Genomic DNA, 7,928 nt, shown 5'->3' with positions numbered 1-7,928 from the left:
CGAGCACTACAAAAAAAAAAATTCAAATAGCCACGGCGCAATGCCGTCGCGAAAAGCCAAATTGCCGTCGCGAAAGACCAACGGCGACAGCTAGACGACGGCAAAATCGCCGTTGTCATTGAGGGCGTCGCCATTGCTATTTGCGACGGCAATTACGCCATCGCATGAATTATGGCGACGGAGACTATGCCGTTGCAAAGAGCAATAGCGACGCCACCTACAGCAATGAAATTTTTTGTCATCGCTGAAGGTCATCTGCGTCGGAAACAATGCCGTCGCGAAATATGAATCACCAATAAAAAAAAAAATTGCAAAACCCATACAAATCACATTCTGTGCAAAAATACAAATGAGAAGCTTGTATACTCTTTCACAATATTGTTATTCAATGATTCATAAATCTTTGTCATTGTTCAAAATACAAAAAATGCACAACTTCTTTCTCCTAGCTTGCTCTCGCTCATCCCAGCTAATGACAACCTCAAGTGAACACATCTGAAGCTTAAATTTCTCTGCTGAGATGAAACTGGTACATGACAAAACAGATAACATAGTAAGCTGATCATTGACCTTAAGAAAGAAAAGAACCTCAATTTCATTACCCTCCTTTAGGTCCTAAACTGACAGACTCTTACCCTTCAGTTTTCTGACCAAAGAGACATATATGAAAGGTTTCTTCAGGTCGTGAGAGATTTCAAAACTCAAAGAATTTGCAGAGATGTCTTTGCGAAAGTAAAGGAACTATTTGAAGAGCATGACAATGGTGATAGAGAAAGCCTTGTGAAAGTAGAATAGGGATAGGAGAAAGTGAAAGTGGAACTGCGATCTCAGAGAGAAGAGAACTACACTAGAAACTACAGCTTTGCTTACTGGATTATCATTTCATACCTCACCTCGTCATGTGTGCACATCTTTATATTTATCAGAGTCTACACAGCGTTTGGTAATGAAAAACATAGTCAATGTTTGGTTTCTACAAAAAAAAAAAGCCATAATATAAGTTAGAGAAAATATCTACCTTGAATTTATCTTTGGTCAGCTGCGCAGCACCAGTATTAGGTAGGCCTGGGCTCGGGTCGGGCCGGGCCCGAAAATCAGTAAAACCGAGACCGAGACCGAGACCGAGAATTTCGGTTCGGGCCGGTTCGGGCTTTCAGGCTTTTCGGGCTTTTTTCGGGCCCAATTTCCAGTTCAAGAATGTTTGCTTGTTTTCCCTGTTTTCCAAATACAATTCTGCACCCTGTCATTTGCCACTCATTTTGGCACCTAGAAGACTAGAATGCATATCCAATTATCTCATTAATATAACAGTAATCATGCATTATTACAAATTTATATAGTTTACAACACAAAGTCACAAACTCACAAATACATTGTCCATTGTCCAACAGAAAACAATCCAACTTATTCAATCATTTCAACCATGTGTTCAATCATTTGAAATTCAAAGTTTGAATGGTACTACAACTGCAACAGAAACATGAACACAATCCTCCCGTTTTGCACAAAATCACAAATTGCTGCTAGGCCGGCTCCCATGCTCAACAGGTCTAGAACTCCATGACAACTCCAACTTGCAGCTCTGCATTCACATTTGAAAGCTGATCAATTTACAAAGTTGAAGAGAGAAACAGAAAAAGTAACTGAGAAACCCAGTTCCATTAACTGAAAAAGCCTAGAACAGTTCCATTAAACGCATGAATCATCACTAACCAACAGTTCCATTAGAACAGTTCCAATATCATCAGTTCATCACTAACCAACAATCCATGAATCCAATATCATCAGTAACCAACAGTTTCAGCCTAGAACAGTTCCATTAATTGCAGAAACTATATGAAGCTGCACAAATATCATTACAGTTAACTTTTCTTCTTCTAGAACAGCACCAAATACCAAATAGAGACACACCAAGTTGATATCAAATTGTAAATCATACACTTTTGTATACCTTATAGTATTTACTTTTGCAAAGAATACACTGACTTATGTTTCAATCATCATATAAAAGCAGAAACCAGAAACTGCAAAAATTTTGAGCAAGATTCGACTTGGTTCGTTCTAAGAGCACCAAAAACCCGACCCTCTTCGATTTCTTGGAGTCCAACAGTCCCGGAATCACATACTCAAGAATCAAAATAAAGTAGCAAATAAGAACGAAGAAAACCCAGCCAAAGAGCAACAACCAAATATATAAAAGAAGTAACAGTCACATATGGGGTGTGAGTGAGAGAAAAAGTTGATGTTGAATGCATACCAGTAAGAGTAGAGAAGTGGGTTTTGTTTGTGAAGGCGTAATAAGAGCTTTGAAACTTCAACGACGGAACACAGAGAACGAGAGGCTTGAGAAGAATGAAGAATGAACAATGGAATCTTAATCACTTATCAATCGCGAAAACCCATATCGCCCATCAGAATTTTCTCCACCGAAAACGAAATCGAAACCCTAATTCCACACACCAGATGGCTAGCTGGGTCTTCCTTCCGCCAATCCAATTCAAGCTCAGATCCAATACCAATGTCTCCAACTTGCGAGCCACCCTTTCGATCTAGAGAGAGAGAGACTGGAGAGAAACTAGAGAGATAGAGAGAAAGAGAGGAGGGACAGAGAGAGTGAGAGGGACTGAGGGTGATTTGGGGCAAGAAAAGAGAGGAGGCTGTGGTCTGTCGAAGTGTCGAGTACTCGAGGACTCACTGGAGTGGAGGACACGGAGGGCCTTTAGGTTTAGGGTTGTGTATTAATTTTTTTTTTAATATTTAACTTATTATTTTAACACCCAATCATAGACTGACATGTGGCATGTGCTACAGTATTCGGTTCGGTTCGGGCTTTCGGGCCCTGAAAATATGAAACCCGAGACCGAACCGAAAATTTCAATTCGGGTCAGGCTTTAGACCGAACCGAGAATTTCAAATCTAAAACCGAACCGATCCGGGCTTTTTCACTCGGTTTCGGGTTGGGCCCTCGGTCTTTCGGGTCCGGACGCCCAGCCCTACTTTTTTGTAGTGGAGGGCCATCTCAAATCAGGATCGGCGAAGCAAAATGAAACGAGTTGACAAGAGATAAACCAAAAGGGAAGGGAATCTCTGTTCACAGTTAATCAGCAACCAATTTCTGTCAACTACCCCAAATCGCTGATACTAGTAACACCCATAACTTATTTGGGCACCAAGCTTCATTCCAATAATATCGGAACCCAGAGTCTCCCTCGGTACCAATCTTGTGTCAACCTCTCAATTTCGGTCTCGCTACCCAGTCTTGCACAGTGTATCGAAGCCAAATTCAATCTCAGCCAGTACCCAAAAAAAAAAAAATGAAGGGGAAAAGAAGAAAAATGAGGAGGGGGTCGAAGAGCTGCAACGAACAACCAACTGTTTAATACACTCGGCCATGGAGGCAATTTTCTCTCATCTTCCTTGCTTCTCCGGCTCGTACACACCACTCTGGTGCCCAATTCACAAGCTAAGTCTCTCTCTCTTTCATAGCCAATTCTGCCACTGTTTCGAAGTCAAGGTTAATTAAACATATATGCTGGTTATACAATCATGCTCGGTGTTTGCACGTGCATAATGCCTCCCCTGCTATGCAAACGAGTACACTTCATTCTGATTCCATATGTCCACATAACAACTTGTTTGCTAGACACCTATCATTTGTCTATATGCATACACATATTTCCTGCACCTGTGCACACTACAAGAGTACAATTGCATCGGTAGTCATCGTGTCAAGGCATATTGTCATGTTGATTATCTCTCTGGGAGACCGCACGCCTATCCAATCACGTTATTGCTGAATAAGTATTTGTACTATAGTGCCACCATGCCACTACATCTAGCTTGGTTACATATATCAACCAAGTTAAATCTATGACATGTGGGTTACTGGAGTACTGGACACACCTTTTTGCACAACAAGTGTGAGCTATGAATGAAAGTCAATGGTGGCCACGTGTAACTCCACTTGCTACTATGTTTATAACTGTTATTGGCATAATTTTCCCATATCAACACACACGTCCTTATTACATATTCTATAGGCTGAAGTTCATTGCTGCATTAATTGTTGAATAACTGTCTCACATACAAACTAGCTCTCTTGCCAATTATTTGTTACCTCCAAACATTCATACCTACATTTAAGCACTAGATTTGCTTTACATTTAAGCATTGATTCCAAACCCTGAATAGCTTTGTTGTGAGTACATTTTACGCTTTATAATTGATGATCACATGCTCAATCACACAAATGTTGCATAGTCACTCAGAGCATCAGCTAGAAAACTACAATCTGCATATTAGTTTTTCTTTTCTACCTACTTCCACCACCTTATACATGCCTCCAAAATCATGTTTCTCAATTTTGTATATACATACATAGCTATAAACACTCACTGCCTCTTGACACATCATGAGGGACGAAACATGTAGCCTTAAAATTTTTATGCACAAATCAAATTTCATTGCTACTGGATAGCTATTGACCACATGTGTGTTTTCCTATTATTGTGCTTGCTACATCAAGTTCTCAAAGCTAAAAGCACCGGCAATGGCACCCTTTTGTCTGTTTTAAAGACTAACTTGTATAGCTATTGTTGCATGTACATATAAGATAATAGCTCATGAACGCATGCCATAGTTGTTACTGAGCATGCCTCCCATCTATGCAATTATGAATCCAAGCATATTTCACTTTTGGCTTCACACTTCAAATGGCACACAAATGTACACTTGCTCATTTTCGTGAAATTCAAGCATCCGGTTGTCAATCAATGCCATGAAGTCATAATTATACTATGCTTCAATACATCCACATAAAATCTCAATCACATACATTTACATGGATAAGTTACTAATCGTTTATTTATTTCTCGGAGGAAATACTCACACAACACGGGTCAACATGCATCAATCTGTTTTCTTTTTGCTACTGCTATATGCTTGCACAACAGCTCGTTCTGCTTCTGTTACTAAACGAATGACTGCTATTCACTAGCTAAAGATACATCATACATGCCATGAGTACTTGTCTTCTTAATATGCTATCTATATTCATCTTCTTAACATGCTTATTTAATCTTCTCCAATGTGCTCACTACACAAAGCCACACACGTTATATATTTATACTTGCTCACACACACATATAAGATACATGTACTGTGCTTAATCAGTTGGTATTCAAACATCTGACACGTTCTATTAAGACATCTGTATAGAGACTTCCCAGCATCACACTAGTCAAGTGCTTATTTCAAATGGTTTAAAGTATTGCTTTACTCAATACCTAATCACTACCACACTCTACATGATACATGTTGAGTTCGTTATCATCAGTGACAATTGATAAGGATATGACATTGTATTTATACATACCCATGACCAATAGCAATTGTGTGCTCATCCACAACCCTAATTTCTCCATGCCTCATAATAAATCCTAGAGATGTTCCAAAACTGTGCATTTTGCTCCAAGCAACAAATTGCTACAAACGAAAGCTAAGTTCTCATACCCTTTTCTTCTTCAGTCATCAATAATCATATGTCCTCTGCTCTCTTGGCACCTTTTTCCCATAATCCAAGTGTTTATAACCATCAATCTGTTCCCGAAAGTATTTGAAAATTTTAGTTTCTTCCCACTATTGCTACATACCTGCATAACTCATCATGTTCCTCTTGCTGAAACATTCCACCATTGCTGTATTTGTTGACTAGAATATTTGTTGTGTGTTCATCACGTGCGAGCTGCGTTGCTCACATCTCCCCACATAGCTGCTGTCCATTTATCATTCCCTAATATGCAAAGACTTATCACATAGGGATGTCCACAGTCGACCTATTTCAAACTAAAACACCACCAGTTGGTACACATAAGCAGCTTAATTGTGTTCCCGTGGATGCCATGTCCAAGTTTCATCATGTCAAATTTAGTCACATATATATATATATATATATATATATATATATATATTTGTTCTTCTCTTGGTGGGTGCAAATTGAATATACAGCTTATACACATAACGCGCTCACCCTTGATTAATGGCTTTATTTCAAAAGCCTAAAGATATATCTATATATATATATATATATATATTATGTTGTCTTTTATATACTCAAAGAGTTGTATCTCTCACCACAGGTCAGATTATGCATTCTGCCATTCCAAACAAAATGAATTTTGGTCCAAACCCAATCTAGCCATTCTAGATCACTATTTGCGTTATTATGTCTAAGACCAGTGTACTTGTGCATAATTCTATATATAGGCCTCAATGCCTACACACATTGTTTCACTAGAAATGCTTCCTTAAGATATCATCAGCTACTTGAAAGTCAAATTAGAAGAGTACAGTCAAATATATCAATTTGTCATCATCTACTACACTTCTACATTGCTTATACATCATTCTTAGTATTTCATCAAAGTACAAAGACAAATTTCCATATAGCTGCTGCATGTATAGATCAAGATGACATCTCACATATACCATATATGATTGACACGTTCATGCATAGTTGCCGTATCATTAAACATAATGAACTTTGTATGCTAGCTTACCAATTCAAAAGACAAATTAGATTTATATATGACCCATGGGTTTGTGATTGACTAACTATATGGCTTTGTACACTTTGCTTAAATGATACATATGTTCAAATTATTTGTCTATTTTATCAAAGCGTACATGCAAGTTACCAATGTTGATTTTACATGCAAAACACATTTTTAAGGAAACGATTAAAGCATGCAGACAATACTCAATCAAGCAACAAGCAATACTCAATCAAGCCAAAATTATTAGAGGAAGCAATCAATGCTCAGTCAAGCCAATTCCAAGCAAAAGGCAGTATCATCATCACACTCGGGAACAATCAGTCTATCAGAATAATATGCTTTGACACTTGGGGGCTATGCGATTGAGGCGGCCAGTTACCGCAATGATCACCGCAATCAGTGAAGATCCACACCTACATTGAAGCTACTTGCTTGTCAATTGAAATTTGCACGCCTCATCATGCACTTAATTGAATCATGCTTTATGAATCCAATGGAAGTCATAAATATGTTCATAATTCATATACAATCCTAAAGCAGAATCTAATGGAAGTCATAAATATGAGTGATATTACATGATGCAACAAGCAATTACTCAAAATTCAAGCCCTCACTTGCCATGAGTACTCAACTTACCTCTTGAAACTCATGCTCATGCACTCTCTCTTAATCATTCAATATATTTAAGAGAACTATTATCATTCATTTTTGTTTTCATGCATATCACCAATTCATATGCTAAGTCGTATATGCAACAAGCTAATCCATATTCCAATCCCACGCCAAGCTAAACACAATCCCGAGCGGATTCATGACCAAAAGAGGCATGTCGAGCCTTACACAAGCTCATGCCAAGCAATGCCAAGCCCCTCTTTGTCAAGGTCATGCATATATCCAAAACCATATGGGAGTCATGCCAAGCTTAAGCATGTACATTTCAAATTCCACGCATTCTCCCTTGGTCCATCGAATGATTAAGGCAACTTCAAGCCGAAACCATCAATGCACGTGCCTAACACATGCCTAACATGGTTGCCACAAGCTCAAGCGAATCTAACTCTAACGTAAGCAAACTCTCATTCTACACATGCCGAACACATAAATCAAGCATGTAAAAGCCAAGCAAAGAAAATATATATCTTTTTATACACCATGCGAAGCAAACCATCAAGCATATCTATAAGCCAAATGCAAATGCTTATTCTATCTATTAAATACTTTTATGCTCACTATTTTCATTTTGCACGCCCTATTTTACTTTAACCACATATCATATTTCACACACATACTTACCTATTTTGTTTTAACCTCTTTTTCATTTCTCAATTATTTTGCAAATTATTTTCTTGTTATACTCTTCGCCATCAACTTTGA

General features: G+C 38.3%; 1 long non-coding RNA gene across 1 annotated transcript; it reads right to left on the bottom strand.

Moving 5' to 3' along the window:
* Positions 1–299: 299 nt before the first annotated feature.
* Positions 300–1,061, bottom strand: LOC121052226. Its single transcript, XR_005808549.1, has 2 exons — positions 1,019–1,061; positions 300–929 (listed from the first exon to the last, which is right to left on the bottom strand). It is a non-coding gene; the product is annotated as an uncharacterized LOC121052226 (long non-coding RNA).
* Between the last annotated feature and the right edge of the window lie 6,867 nt (positions 1,062–7,928).

The sequence above is a fragment of the Rosa chinensis genome, chromosome 3 (genome assembly GCF_002994745.2).
Source record: "Rosa chinensis cultivar Old Blush chromosome 3, RchiOBHm-V2, whole genome shotgun sequence".
Lineage (NCBI taxonomy): Eukaryota > Viridiplantae > Streptophyta > Magnoliopsida > Rosales > Rosaceae > Rosa > Rosa chinensis.
The sequence above is the reverse complement of the archived record's forward strand: the minus strand, read 5'-3'. Positions and strand labels throughout refer to the sequence as shown.